Below are 15,266 nucleotides of genomic sequence, written 5' to 3' on the forward strand. Positions count from 1 at the left end.
CCTGGCAGATGGGCAACACACGCTCTGTCCTTGTCCCCCCCCCCCCCCCCCCCCCCCCCCCCCGCACTCCTCTGCTCCAGCTTCACATCCCACCAGCACTCTCTCCCACAGGGAGAAGTGACAGAACTAGCCAGGAGAGGGCCCAAGCCTCCTGTTTTGCAGGCCTGCGGCTGGCTCCTCATCTTGGTTTGAACTGAAAACACCCATAGGAAGAGGCTGTCCCGTAGCAGCCATGGCAAATGATCCAGGACTATAGTACAAATGACCACAGACACCAGGGAGGGACCCAGAGACAGAAGGGAGAGAAAGGACGGCGGGACTTGGCTCGGAGGCCACACCTCAGAGCACTTAGGTGCCCTTAGATGTTACATTCTTAGTGCACAACTTCTAGTAGCTCGATAAGAAATCCATGCCCAGCAGAATTCTGTGGTGACTTCATTGAGTCTGCTCACCATGCTCTCAGGCTATCTGCTTGAGAGTCTAAGCCCAGTGCCTTTGTTTTTACCCGGGGACCACCATTTCTCTGCTTCAGCGCGGTGGATATGAGCTGAGGCCTGCTTTCATCAGAGACCAGGAAACTGATGGGGGATGTCAATCGTTTGGAAACCATGTGGGTTTCCAAACCTGTAGCGCATATGTAAATAGCTCTATATAACACAGAATCATACGGAAGGCAGGGTATGGATATACACAGCATATGCATATATTCATGTGTTGTATATATTATCTATATGTATACCGATGCCATATATTGCTAATATGTATTTTATGTGATGTTATATCTATCCATCAATTTAAAACTTGATGTCTCTTTTTACATTTTGTGATATACATGGATAGAACACATATATTTTTTCAAGAATATGGTCAACTCTAAGGAAGGCTTCTATGCAGAGAAGGGTTCCATCTGTTTCTGAAAGGCATTTCACTGGTCTCACTAGGTCTCAGAGAGCAGCCAGGACTACAGGGAGACAAAAACCCCGTTAGTACACATGTGCTTCAGACCCCCAGTGAAGGTTCAGCAGCCACCGAAAGGAAACAAGCCATCCCTAGAGGCAATCACCAACCAGTATAAGAGCAGCCAGAAGTTCTATGCCCAGAGTCCCACACCTTTCTGGGTAAAAAGGACTCGATTCTTCTGAACAATGATAAAGGACTCAGAGGAGAGGCCTGTGTGGTGGGCTGAGCTGCACTCGTGAGAGCTGAGATCTTATTCCTGTGGCTTGTTGGCCACAGATGAACTGGTTTGTGAAGCTCATCAAAAGTTCTGGGATGCCCCAGTGTTGGCAGGTAAAGCAGAACTCAATGACTTCAACACAAAAAGTCTGTAGTGTGAACTTTGAACTTCTTGTGACATGAATGAGTTTTCATGAGGTTTTTTTTCTTTCCTTCTTCCTTTTTTTGGGGGGGGGGAAGAAACTCATGTAAGTTCTACCACTTAGGACTCATAATATTTTTAACTTTCAGCTCTTGTTCCTGTGTGTTTCCTATGCCTTTCATAAAATAAGACACTAAATGTATTTCAGAAGTATTTTTATTTAACTACTACATAGTACCACCATTATATGTTAATGGATATTAAAGGCCTGATTGACTAGCTCATAGCCCAGTATAATATACCCAAGTTCCTTCCTACTCCAAGGAAAACAAACGTTTCATCAGGCTGTGAGTACCTGCCCTCCCCTCAACAGTATCTTACAGACACAGCAAGCAGCTCTTACGGAACAGGCACACAGGGAAGTCACTTGGAGCAAGACCCCACGAGCAGTGTGGCCATCATGGTACATGACAGGATACCAGCAGCTCGCCTCTGCCCTTGGTTGCTTGGCTGGGTCGCCTGATGACAGACCCACTTCCAGCCAGGGCACATGGACACTTGTGACACAGTCTACCTCACTTCTATTTTCAACCCCACCCTCTCTGGACTTGTGACTAGTACAGTCGCCAACGGGGTCCCTTACTTGGTGTAAAGTTCAACCGTCAATAACGTTTTCAGATACTTAACAATAAACTAAGGGCCTGAGTCTGCCTACACTGTGTCCTATGGATTCTCAGCCTGACTTGTCTGTCATTGCTGGAGTGACTTCTCAACCCCTCAAACTTCCCAAAACTAAAAATCTGCACCTTTTTGGGGGGAAAGACTAAAAATGCAATCCATTAAGGGCAGAGTGAGAGGGAAATACATTTGATTTCTTTCAAGGGAAAACTTACAAAGGTATCTGGAAGGGTCCTGAAGGACCCTAACCCATTCCTGGGTCCTATGCTGACCACCAGGGGCTGCTTACAAAATTAATACCTACTTAGCATCTCTTCTCCCACGTAGAAGCAACACAGAGCACAGGAGCGGGGAAAGGTGGGATTTAAAGGGCCGGAGAGATGTCTCAGCGGACAAAGGTGATGCTGCCACACCTAGCCCCCCCCACCCCAGCTCAATTCCTAGGAGTCACGCACTGGAAGAAGAGAACCGACTTCACAGCTGTCCTCTAACCTCCACACGAATGTGCACACATGAAGAAAAGAATCCACTTAAAAACTTTAAAAACTTCAAAAATGAGAATTCAAACTCAGTCATGTTATGGACTCAGCTAAAAAATAAAATAGAAAAAGCTTTCATTCACTAAAAAGCATTAACCACCAAGCAAACTAATGGCACGTTTTCCTGAACCCTGACCCATCTGAGAAGTTAGCAACTTCGGGGCTGGGCAGGGGTGTCAGAAGGAACAAGCGTGTCACAGAAACCTGCTGCGGTGGTCCACTTTGCACGGGAAAGGCAAGCAGTCTTAGGTAAGAGCCAACACAATGGAGAACACACCACCGTATCAATAAAATGAGCTCTCACCTGTGCAGTTCTTCTAAACATGAATGCTTTTATTGTTTCTCTGGAGCAAGCAGTTCTGAATCTTGCACAAAGGGAAACAGATGCAGAGATAAGTGCAGGCCAGCATGACAGAGGCTGCCCAAGGCTGGCCCTTTAGGACAGTGAGCAGTGAAGCTTCCCTTATAACCCACCATCTCTCCAGACCTCTGCATTTCCTGTCTTCCTCAGTCAACTCTCCTCCTGTCTCTATTTCTGTGTCTCCCTCTCCCTTCCCTCTGTCCCTCTCCCTTTCTGTCTGCCTCTCTCTCTCTCTCTCTCTCTCTCTCTCTCTCTCTCTCTCTCTCTCTTCTCTGATTAAACAGGGACAGACAGAAGGAGTCAACATGTCACTGATGTTAGGGAAGAGGTATGGAAGACAGGGGAATACGTCACAGGTTTCAGACCACCAATGATGGACCCCATTGCACTGGGGATCAGCCAGAAAGCACAAACTCGAAGCTTCTGCAGCCCGTGGGAGACTCCCTAGGAAACCAGGAGCCTTTCTTTCCTCTTGCCACACAGAGGCCACTGCCACCAGGCTGGAACCTGGCTGGCTCCTGAGGAAAATCATCCAACAGCCCTGGGCAGTTGTTGCCTCCAGGTAAGCAGGCTGGCCAGGAGTTCCTTACTGCTGGCCTCGTTCTAACCTGCAAGGCCCAGAGGAGGGCTTACTAGAGCCCAGGAGCACACAAGTGGCCAAGGGGTGCAGCAAGCACCTTTCCCAGTGGGGCTCCATGTCATAGCCCACTGTCTTCTTCAGAATTTTCTCAAGCTGAGCAAGCCTAGATTTATTAAATCAAAATGGAAAAGGAGATGCCAGCCGGAAACCACAAACGTTTGTCTTTTCAAGTTAGTCTAACATTATGGCTACCAGAGAACTGCTAAGCACATGGCACGGAAAGCCTGCTGCAGGCAGGAGGGATGGTCGGTCGGGGGAAATCAGCCTTCACTGTACTTCCACAAGCTCTGAAACCTGCCCCCTGGGATTCAAAAACACCATACACTAACTTTTGTATTTGTTTTCAAGATAAATGCCCTTCCCCGTCTTGAAACGGCCTTGCGATCTCCCTGTACAATGATACTCCACAAGGATCCTTGAGGACCTGGTCTATAGCCAGAAATGGAAGAGCACAGGTACCTTTTAGGCAGCTCATTATATGTGAGGTGTTCGAGAGGGACACCGTTATGTTTCCTGACACGGTGAGACCCTGCCTTGCCTTGCCTTGCCTTTTACTGGGCAGCCTGGCTCAGATTCCAGTATGCAGTGAGCATCTCCCTGACAATGCCTATTTGTCAGGGAGACCTGTTCTATCATCTCCATTTTACAGAGGAGAAGACTGAGTCCCAGAGCAGCGTCACAAAGTAGGAGCAGCCAGCCCAAGGCTCTATCCAACCAACAGCAGAGCTGAGCTCTGAAATCATAGTCATCTGGGGACAGTATCTACCCTCTGCTATTCCTGCTCTAGGATGCAGAGGGGACAATATCCGAATGTCTGACCGACAAGGAAAGGCGCCCCTTATGTTTGGCCAGAAAATAAACTTGCTCTCAGCAATAGCCTGAAACCAAGACATCGTTTTCACAACAGAACTTCTGCAGCACAATTAAATTCTGGCTATGCAGCTACACACATGTGCCCAGTGTGTTTCTTTCTTAGGAGTGAAGCTGCCCCAGGGATACTTGGGACTAGCTGCTTAAATACTGGACAGTACTTGCTCTGAAGGTAGTTAAGTCTCTCTCTCTCTCTCTCTCTCTCTCTCTCTCTCTCTCGTGTGTGTGTGTGTGTGTAGGGGGAAATGGGGTGGGTCTAAAACTATAATCTATTAAACATGTCTACGTTACAGACCTCTGTAATAAAACACATTATTTTGCGAGAGACATGTCTTTTCACCTGTATACTGAAGATTTTACATTTTTTGCAAATCTATCATAGCGTGCCATGAATTACGCTGTGTTTTTCAAAAGGAATGCTCCACCAGAAAGGCCAGCAATATGCAAATCTTTGTATCTAGTCACAGACCTTCTAGGTTTGCGGAACAGTCTGACAAAGCAGGTTGGGGAACATAAAAACTTCTGAGCACTCCTATTTCATCTCTGATTCTTTTCATTTTACCAAAAATTAGCTGCCAATCTACACAGTTTCATGATTATTTCCCAGGGCTTTGCTGGTGCAAATAACAATGAAAAACAAGATTTAAACAGGAGCATAGGAATCCAATTTAGCGTTCACCACGCCCCTCCCCCCGACATCCAGCTAAGCTGCAGAAGCTCCCGCAGTCTGCTCTGTGAACCTTTTTCTCCAGGGCAAATCACTCAGATGTGCAGCCCTGGCTTCACATTTTTCCCTCTGTGGGCAGGAACTGATATGCAAAAGGAGAAGGGTCAAAGGAAAATGAGGAAGTGGGTCATGAATACAGCAAGGGGCCAAGGGGATGCCTCAGTCAGGACCTGAGTTTAATCCCAAAAACCCAGGGAGAAAGCCTTGCCTGGCAACTGTAATTCCAGTGCTGGGAGGTGGGGACAAAGGGTCTGTGAGTCTAGACAGCCAACCAATGGTGCCAGTCAGGGACAGACTCTGGCCTGGAACTATGGGGGAGAGATTGAGGGAGAGTCTCCATTTTGACTTCCGACCTTCACACACATGTGCGTAGACACACGCAAACACACACACACACACACACACCTGAGAGAGAGAGGAGATGAAATAAAGAATGCTTCCTAGTAAAAAGCTGTAATTGAGCACCTGCTCCGTGATGTGAAATAGAAAATGGTGGACCCAGGCATGGAGGCTAACACTTGTAATCGCAAGACTTTCAAAGGGACACATGAGTTTGAAAGCAGCCCAGGCAACTTATGAGTTTATGAGTTTCAGGCTAGCCTGGGCAATGGGGTGAGTCCTCCCCCCAGGCCAGAGGAAGAAAGAGAAGAGATGGTAGATCGTACACAAGAAAGACGATTTTAAAAATGCAGACACTGGAATTGGAGACAAGGGGCCCCTAAGTGTCCTGGCATGGCCGTCATTCTTCCCTTTGCTCTCTCCGCCATCAGGGAAGCCATGCTCACACAGCAAAGCTGGGCTTCCTGTCTACCCTGCACATGGGCCACCTACTCACAGCCACTGAGGAGATACATCCAGAGACCATTAACGTGCCTTCTGATTTGGACAACCAATACTGACCACTTCTTAAGCAGCTTCCTCATACAAATACAAATGGCTTTTCACACTTCATCACTTAAGGGAAAGGAGAATGAGTTTAGAAACATTGTCTTCTGCTCTCTCAGTGTGGAAGACAATTATGCACGGCCAGGAGAAGAGTGAGAGAAGGGAGATGCAGCACAATGAGATTTCTATCTTTAAAACACAGCAACGGCTTCCCGAGACTGATTCACAGAGATAATTCCCAAAGCGCTGATACTTTGTAATTGTTCTGAAGCACAGCAGGGCCCTGTTCTCCCGAGTTCCTATTTGTTTATTTTAATAGAGGTAAGTACAAGCTTAGGCATTATTATTTTCTTATGTGGTAAGGGGATGTGGTGTCACAACAAATACAGTATCTCTCACCGTGACTATAGTATAAGCAAATCTTCTCAAGTGGACACTTGAATATCCAACCTTAAACTGTATCTGCTGGAGAAAAAAAATGCTTACATATCCATAGCATTAAGAAAGGCACACCTCTGATGGTGGTTGCCTACAGTGCTTGGCCAGTTTATTTGGCTTCATTTTATTTAGGTCTAAAAAGGTTAAACCCTGCAGATCTTCGTAGGAGCATCCCATTGCTCGGGAATACTTCCACATAGACTTAACAAACGTAGCCAAGCAAGCACTCAGACTTGATTCGCTCACGGATGACATTGAAATGCACTTCCTAGATACCAGCACACACTGCTTTCCATTTTACTTTTCATTTCCACAAAATGGGACACTGTTCATGTGCCAGCTCAGGGCCAGCACTGAACTAACTCATCGTGGTCTCTTATTCTCTGAAACACAAAGAGCCATTTTGGCACACCCCAGACATAATAAGGAACATCTAGTCTTTGCTCCACAGAGGAGGACAAATATGGTTGTCCTGCTCGCTATCACCCAGTTCGGGTAGGCCACATGGACTCTGCGGCCATTTCCCCTAAAGTACTGGAACTGGTGTTTTATTGACAGAGACTTCAAAAATCATCAACTGTCATCACAAAGTGAAGGAAATTTTCATGAAAACTATTAAAATATTAATCTATAATATTTTCTCATTTCGAAGCTATGTTCACAATATTGTAACTTACATTCAAAAATTGAGTTCCCTAAATCACATTATGGTCTTTTAAGGGTTTAGTACTTTGGAAAGTTACTTTTCTCACTCAACTTCTGGTGGGGTAAGTAAGACACTTGTGTCAATAGAGAGAACACCAGTTATCTATTAATGACTACAGGCAATAAACCGAATGACAGAAAAAAAATAACACTTGACTATCTGCAATGGCTTTCGAGTGAGATCCTAAGGAATGTCTACATGTTTTATTTCATTCTGTGGGATGGCTAAGTAGCAGTGTCCCCTGGCCCAGACCAGGGAGCATCCTCAAGACATTTACATCAACATCACACATCATGAATAAGACTGAGATCCAAGGGTAACATGTGTTCACCCAACCCAGGTTATTTGGATGGATATTATAATCTTTCACCTTCGGCCTACAAGGTCCTCATGCAAACCCAGGAGGGTCATCAGCTGAATCTCATGGAACCTTACAGCTTCCTCATTTGTTCGGTTACAAAAATCGGCGAGTCTATTTATAATTGGGCAGGAAAAGCCCTTACCCTTTGAAAGCCAAACATAGGGAAGCTTGGTTTTGATGCCGGCTTGGACTGTTCTGCAGTCTTCCAAAAGATAGCATCAAGGAGTTTTCACCATTCTACATCTTTTTTTTTTCCTTTAAAGTTCATTATTTTGACAAAAATTCCATATGCTTTTAGTAAAAGTGAAAAGCAAAAATCCTTCAAATTCAGTCACACATATAGAACAACCTTGTGGTGGAAAAGAGCTAGAACTTTCCAAACCATGGTTTAAAAAGTAACAGACAACCTTTGCTTTAAGGACTGAAGATACAGAAACCCTGACTTGAAAAACCAATAAAAATAAAAATAAATAAATAAATAAATAAATGAAGGAAGGACCTGATACTTAGCAGCTGGTTTTCACTTGATGAAGTAGGATACACAATTTACCTGTTTTTACAACCGGTCTCTCTGAATATCACTTTAATTTTCTACTCTACACAAAACTCCTCACACACAAGGGAGAAAAGGTCACTTTTTTTTTTCCAGACTAAAAGTGGGGCTCACACTAGGGGGTCGATGGCTTCCTCTAGTTTCCATTAAAAGCAATGGGACACATTGCAGAGTGCCACAGGTAAGCTTATAAAAGGTCAGCTCCTCACTTTCATGTCTCTTAAAGTTGCTAAATTAAACACTTTTTTCCCATTAGGTTGAAGGAACTGTCTTATGGAATTCAACTTGCTCCAAATTTACCAGCGAAAAACGATCGACAGAAAATGATCAAAACTTGCGTAGTTGGTACTCGCAGAGTGCCTAGCTTTGGCAAAAGTTCATTCTAAACCACACAGTTCCTTTTCCAACAGTTTAAGCATCACAGAAAAATGTCACAAAGTGTAGAATCAGTGTAGAATCTAAAAAAACGCAACACACACACACACACAGACACACAAATCTACCTGATGCATAGAAAGACTTTGAAGAACACTCTTTGGTAATTGTTTCAATAGTTTAGTCAAAGTACCACATACTAGAGAAAAATAAAAGGAAACAATGAGAAGGGGAAGAGAGTGTGGGACAGAAAGGAAATCAGACTGGATTAGGACAGGGCCAGGCTTCTCTTCAGACTCGGGAGTCCTTTACCCCTAGCTCTTCAGCCATCCATCTGAAACTTTTATTTTGAAAATGGCGGCAAGTGTCAGATTTGCTGCAGCGGTGAGCTGCTTTCTGAAGAAAAACATCTCACTGCGACTCGGTTGAGAAAATACGGAGAAGCTCTTTTGCTCTAATTAGGGCCCACTTTAGGCAATTCGTTAAGCCGTGGCCCCATGCCACAAGCTGTCAGGAGGTGGAGCAAGGGGCGAACTTGAGAGCGAACACACAGATGGAGTCTAACGATGCTTTCCATCAGCCCAAGACAGGGAGCTGGGCAGGAATGCCAGGGAGGCTCCCGGTGAAGCCTGCTCACCAAAAATCCCAGCGGGAAATGGAAAGAGCACTGGCTAGGTCAAGCCAAGCAAGCACATCGAGACAACAAACCCATGTGACACTCACCAACAAGCTTGGGCCTCCCCAAGGCCAAATAAGAGTAGTCTCTCTCTCCCACACAAATCCAGACTTGGTCTGAGTACCCTCTGAAGAGCCACCCGGGAAGGATCCTGGTCCAGGGCTGGGCCTCAGATCCCTCTTCCTCCAAGGTCCCACTGCTGCCTCCACTCACCACTGGGGCTCAGAGAAAGGTGGAACCAGCAGCCAAGTATGCAAAGGAGGAGGGAAGCTGGTTTTCTCTCAGGGAAGCTCACACAGGAAGGGAGCCAATGCTTCCTGTCCTAACCAAAGTGAGTTCAGAAATCATTCGGATGTCTGATTTGTCAGACATAGGGTGGAAAGGGGGTGTTCTTTAGTCAACGGGAATTGTGACTTCCCCCCTAGCAAGACATGGCCATGGGAGAAAAGTAGCTGGGCCAGGCCTGTGAAGGAGAAGCTCAGTGGCCTACATGCTTGAGACTTGGGCTTTTTGATATTTTTTTTTTTTAAGCAGTTTATCACTGTGGGTTGAAGACACACTGGCATCCACTTATTTATCACAGTCAAACATGAAAATGGGGAAATGCCAAAGAAAATAATTTGCCAGTTGTCTTTAGATTATGCCCCAGGGCAGCTGTGTCCCTTTGGGACTTTCTCATGAAGAACCAGTGGGATACCCCAAACCAGGGCAGACATACATTTCTCCCCTTAGAAAGTTTTTGCAAATCATGTTTGGTTGGCTGGTATAGTTCACTTGTGACATGCAGTACAGTATGCAAAAATGCTTACCCATGTCTTAAAAGTAACTGTTCCATTATCACTTAGCAGCTAAAGGCTATCCCAAACAAACACGGTCCAAAAGGAGGCACTGGAATTCTAAGAGCAGGAGCACATATACTCCAGCAACGAGACAAAGAACCCTGAGGTAGGAAGGCATGTGCTACTGTTTGATTGAGAGGGATGTGAAGAAGCAGGGGTTTATACGAAGAACACGAGTGTGAGCATTGCATCAGCAGCACGGTGAAATAATTCTGCTACTGTTCATATGGATTTATTAGAGTGCTGACCCAAGACTCCAACAGACCCCTCTTCTCCATAGCGCATCATCTGTATTTGTGTGCGTGTGTGTGTTTAATGCTAATTCTCTGATACTCAACACCTAAGATTAAAAAACAATACGTGTGTCTTTTTGGAGCAGGAACCAAGATCTCTTTCAAGACGTGAAATGGATTTCTGTCTCTCCCCCTGTATCCTCAGGAGCCATCACTTGTTGCATTTGCTTTCCATGTGTTTTCCTGTGAAATGTAATGCTCAGACAGTGAACCTGTGGAACGAGGCAACGTGGGAGAGCTGCAAAGGAGAACAGTCCTGTTCTCAGGTTTCTAGTCAGAGTAGGAGCTTCAGCTAAAAGGAGGAACCTCAATGTCCCAAAAATATTTGTCAGTCTTAAAAACAGGCAATAACGGTTCCCAAGGAACTTGGAGGCTCCTGGTTTGCCTTCTGAGGCAAATTCGCTTCCGTTATTCTCCTCTGAACACAACAAGTGCCACTTATTTTACAGAGAGATTGTTTAGAAACGTCAAAGAGCAGAGAGGGCATACCGCTACTCACGCGCGCCTTGAGGAATCTTACTGACGGCAGTAGCAGTACTTGAATGTGCAAAATTTGACAAGCACTCAAAACGACCTAATATTATAAAACTAACATTATCTATGCCCAAATCTGCCATTATAAAGTAACCATTTTTATTTTATATTTTAAAAAAGTAAAAAAAAAATAATAAGAGGAAGGGAATTTATCTCTCATGTTAGGTGCTTTTATTTAAAATTAAAACCTTTTTCCTTGCCACCTTCAAGCCTCTGTCACTCCAGACGACGTGTGTGATGTGTGCTTGTGCAAGCAGGAGTATATACGAACACATGTAATTTATTTCCTGTGTATATTAGTATAAATAAACATGTGTGTTTAATCCCCTCGGATTTCAGAAGTTCTGATATTCCCATGAACAATGTGCTGTTATATTAACGAAAGACGAAACACACAAATTCAGATAAAGGAAAATGCTTCCTCAAACCAAAGAAACACCATCCTTACACTCAGTCTCAAGTGAAGTAGAAAATGCAAGGGGCCTACGGACCTGCTGGGCTTTGGATCTTTTGGCCAATAAATTCACTGTGATCTTAATTTTTCAACAATGGAAATGCGCAAGAACGACCACCGTTTGCTTTCTCTTTAGGGCCCAGTACACAAACTTCTCAAAACAGTCAGATATCCCTCTTCCACTCTTTATTAGCAACCAGTGTCTGCTTGTGAGGCCACCATGGTGGGATATTGTTGCTACGATGCTCCTAAATTTGGGGGGGGGGGGCTTTGGGGTTTGCCCTCTACTTAAAAAACACCAATGAATTATACAAACATGTACTTTGGATTTCTTAACTCTAGGTTTCAATTATCACCATGAACAAAAAAATCAAAACCATTAGACTTAAAACATTTTTGTCACCAGCTCTAGTGAATTTTAAGTCTGGGAAGCACAATTTTTTTTCTTCTACGAGAAAAGGAACAAGCATGTATGCTTGTAGGAAAATATAAAATTATACATGTTTTTATAAAAATATAAAATACTCCATTGTCGTTTACATGATGTACTCCATATTATGTCCTCAACATGTTCTGTGTATTACAGGGTGCTGATCCAATGTAAGGAGATGAATCTTTTGTCATGGATATTTGTCCCCGTTTAAATTTGGAGTCATATCAAATAATCTGATTTGTTACTGAAACCATTTGGACACATACTAACATAATAAGAATCATGCTTAAAATTTTACTTTAAAAATCTCATAGAAAAAAATTGAATGAATTCAATTAATCTCATAGAACAAATATCGCCAAACAAAGAAACTAACGCAGGCTCTGGGATTTTCTTACAGACTTCAACCCCCTCTCCATTCATAACCCAAAGGAACTAATCATTAAAAGCATTTCAGTGTCTATGAAAAATACTATACATTTTATGCATTTTTGACGCCTTAAATTTTCTTTTGCAGGTATGTTGGACCAGTGAAGCACTATTTCCCTAACACCACTTTGGTTCTGGAAGTTTAGGACAAGGCAGCTCAAAGGTAAAATACGTTATCTGTAGCAGGGGGAGAAATTACGCGTGGGTAACTTGGGCAAACGGCATGATAAAATTCACTCTGGATGGGCTCCAACCAGAGAGAAAATGGAAAACTGAAAGGGCTTCTGGCTCAGACCTTTTGAATTGGTACCTCTTTGGGTCACTAGATGTCATATCCTGAAGCCTACAAATTAGAAGGAAATCAAGGGCTTATAAGATTACTTGGGAATTACTAGTGATGCTGCGCAATTAAAAAAAAAACCCACACATTTCAAATAAATCGCAAGCCTATTTGATAACAGGGTCTCCCTGCCAAAGCTCCATGACCTGGGATCACACACTGCGATGAGCAAAGTACGGTTTCAATACCCGGATCATTTCCATTTTGCACACAGCAAACTAAGACTGGATTCTACCAGGAAAGCAAATAGCCCTCGCACCAAAAATAAGGAAAGTCTTTACCCACGACTTTGGAAATGTTTTTTTCTGTGATCTCACTAGATCTGTCCATATAAGCCTAAACATGAGTAGGGCATGCTCTTCGTGGGACTCCAGGCTACTCAGAAGTGGCTCAGGCTGGCCTGGTCGCGCACCTGCTTGTCCCAGCCTAGAGAGGAGGAGGGTCGCTTTGGTTAAAGCTCTCCGTCCTCAGAAAGGAAAAAACAGACGTGAGCACCACGGACACTATGGATTTCAACTGACTTTCCTTTCTTTCCTACTTCTAATTAAAAAAAGAAAGAAAAATACACCAGTTATCCCAAGTTTTCCTACTGAAATTAATTTGAAAACACTCACGTGGATTTGTATGCCGCGCTTTGGGGGCCAAGACTGATCCTGGGGCGCGAAGAGCAGCCGGGGATCTGGGGCTCCTGTACCCCGCGGGACCTACTCGGTCTCCGCCTGCCACGGCCGAGTGTCCCGGGATGGGCTGCACTGCGCCGGGCTGCCGCTGTTGCCGGCCCGGGCGCGGCCGCGCAGGCACTTGTTAGAGTGCCCTGCTAAGTTGGCCGCGGAGCAATTCCCAGCTTTCTTTCACAATGACTTCCTCAAGTTGCTCACTCTCATTGTTCCCCATTTCTCGCCACACTCCCCGCCCCCCGCAGCTCCGACTCGGCTCGGAGCTCCGGGCCGCCCGGCCGTCCCGTGCTACAGCGCCGCCCGCGGGCAGCGCACCTGGTCCGGGCACACCGCGCCACCACCTGCGGCCGCCCGGAGCGCGCGCCCCTGGTCCCGCACCGTGAAAACTTTGGGGGAGGCACACGCGACCTGCCTCCCGTTCTGCTTGTCCCGTAGCCCACCCGGCCCTCGCGTACACCTCGCGGCTTCGCGACACCGGCGCGGACAAGGAACCGGGCAGAGAGAGGGGCCGTCCCGTCCCCGCACCCGCCGCCGGGTCCCGCAACAGACCGCAACTCTGCGACCTGCCGGGCCGCGCGCACAAAGTTTGCAGCCGCGCGGGGCTCAGGTCCGGCCGCCGAGGGTCGCCGGGCGGCGGCGGGCACCGGCCGTACCTGCTGGCGCCGCCGGCGGCTGCAGCCCGCTCGCCCGCGCCGGGCCCGCTCGGCGCGCAGCCGCCACCCCCGCGCGCAGTGCGCCCGGGCCCTCCCCTCGCCGCCAAGCTTCCTCATTCCAGTGCAGCATCGCGCCGCTGCCCCGCGCGGGATGCCGCGGCCGGAGCTTTGCCCGCGGGTTAGCCCAGCTCAGCCGCGCCACTGCGGGGACCTGAGCTCAACCCGCAGGGGTGCGGCACGTGCGGGCCCGCGGGGAGGGGGAGGGGCCTCCCGGCCCCAGCGCCACGCGCGGGGCAGCCGGGCGGTCGCGACACAGGCGCGCTCGCCCAGTCGAGGGACTCGAAGGACACGGGACACTGTAAGGCACTTTTTTTTCCGGTGTCTAAGAGCACCCGCTGCCTGTGCAGAGCCAAGTCCCTGGGACCTCTGGGCTGCCACGTTCGGGCTTAGACCCCTAAAGTACTAATGCCCACCCCAGGGGGTGGGAAAAGTTGATCCTGTGCGAGTGAGGAGAAGGTGCAGTTCATTTTTCCAGACAACCAATGGAATACCTCTCGCGTCTCTTCCCTCCCACCTGCTCACAGCAGAAGTTAGGATGTCGCCTTCCATCCTGGCCTGTGTGCAAGCGCCAGCGTGGAAGGGGTCTGCGGGCAAAGGTTGGAGCAAGGCAGTCCTGCACCTCGCTCTGCGGCGGGCGCCTCAGACCTCTCCCTGGTGTGGCAGGCACGGAGTGTCTGCGTAGAAACAGGACTGCATCCTCTGACACCGCACCCTTCACTCTACAAAGAGCCCAGCACCGTTCTGATTAGTTGGGCCACACCCGAAGGGGGCCAGGCAATCCTTAACCCTGAACACAGAGGGAGAATCTTAAATTCCATAGGCATAGCAGTGTCCCTGCGGGGGTCCTTGCCTTACCACATTTCAAAGCTGCTTACTAAAGCACAAAATAAAACTCTGGAGCATCCTGGAGAGCTACAGTGACTGGGAGAAAGACTGTGGGCCTCAAAGGGGTAAGACACACAGGCTTCCCAAGTGGTAAGAGGAGTTAAGTCACAGCAAGAGGCAGAAAATGTGACTTCAGGTCAGTTAAGTGTGGCTGGGCACACAGCTGTCCAGGATGATTGTGGTTTGGCTGAGAAGGCTGCCACAACACAACCCAGGCGCCACAGTGACAGGTTTTGCCTCTGCCCTCCTTGAGAGAAGTCCTTTCCACCCACCACGGGTCCAATCAACACATGGACAGAGTTTTCTTGGGCCACTTAGAAAACAACTACTACCCAGTTGATTCCCACAGATGTTTCATCGTATAGAGGGACCCTGAGCCAGTCAACTCGTGGGTAGAAAGCCAGGGAGGACGGCCAGACTTGTAAGCCGCCCTTGGGTCCTGTTGCTAGCTCACGCTTTTTCTTTGTGATCCCTCCTAAGTGTTGCTAACACTGGCTGTCAGTCATCCTTAGGTCTAGGAGCCTGTAGACTCTGGGGGAGTC

The 15,266-nt window shown here is 47.0% G+C and overlaps 1 protein-coding gene and 1 long non-coding RNA gene across 6 annotated transcripts in view; one reads left to right on the top strand and one right to left on the bottom strand.

The window, feature by feature from the left end:
• Ikzf1 (IKAROS family zinc finger 1) overlaps window positions 1-14,363 on the bottom strand; it is a 91,131-nt gene extending 76,768 nt beyond the window's left edge. For 3 of the 5 annotated variants that reach the window (XM_041669952.1, XM_041669950.1, XM_041669954.1), the window contains exon 1: window positions 13,064-13,593. The gene's annotated coding sequence lies outside the window, so the exon portion shown is untranslated. Of the gene's footprint in view, window positions 1-9,174; window positions 9,306-13,063; window positions 13,594-14,330 lie in introns of those variants that run through there. The other 2 variants (XM_041669951.1, XM_041669953.1) reach the window with 2 other exon arrangements.
• On the top strand, window positions 10,003-12,839 carry LOC121459873. The gene is made up of 3 exons (XR_005975989.1): window positions 10,003-10,072; window positions 12,198-12,272; window positions 12,770-12,839. It is a non-coding gene; the product is annotated as an uncharacterized LOC121459873 (long non-coding RNA).
• Window positions 14,364-15,266: the final 903 nt, after the last annotated feature.

Source organism: Microtus oregoni, unplaced genomic scaffold (assembly GCF_018167655.1).
Source record: "Microtus oregoni isolate MIOR12 unplaced genomic scaffold, Mior012 000019F_ref0000042, whole genome shotgun sequence".
In the NCBI taxonomy this organism is placed as follows: Eukaryota; Metazoa; Chordata; class Mammalia; order Rodentia; family Cricetidae; genus Microtus; species Microtus oregoni.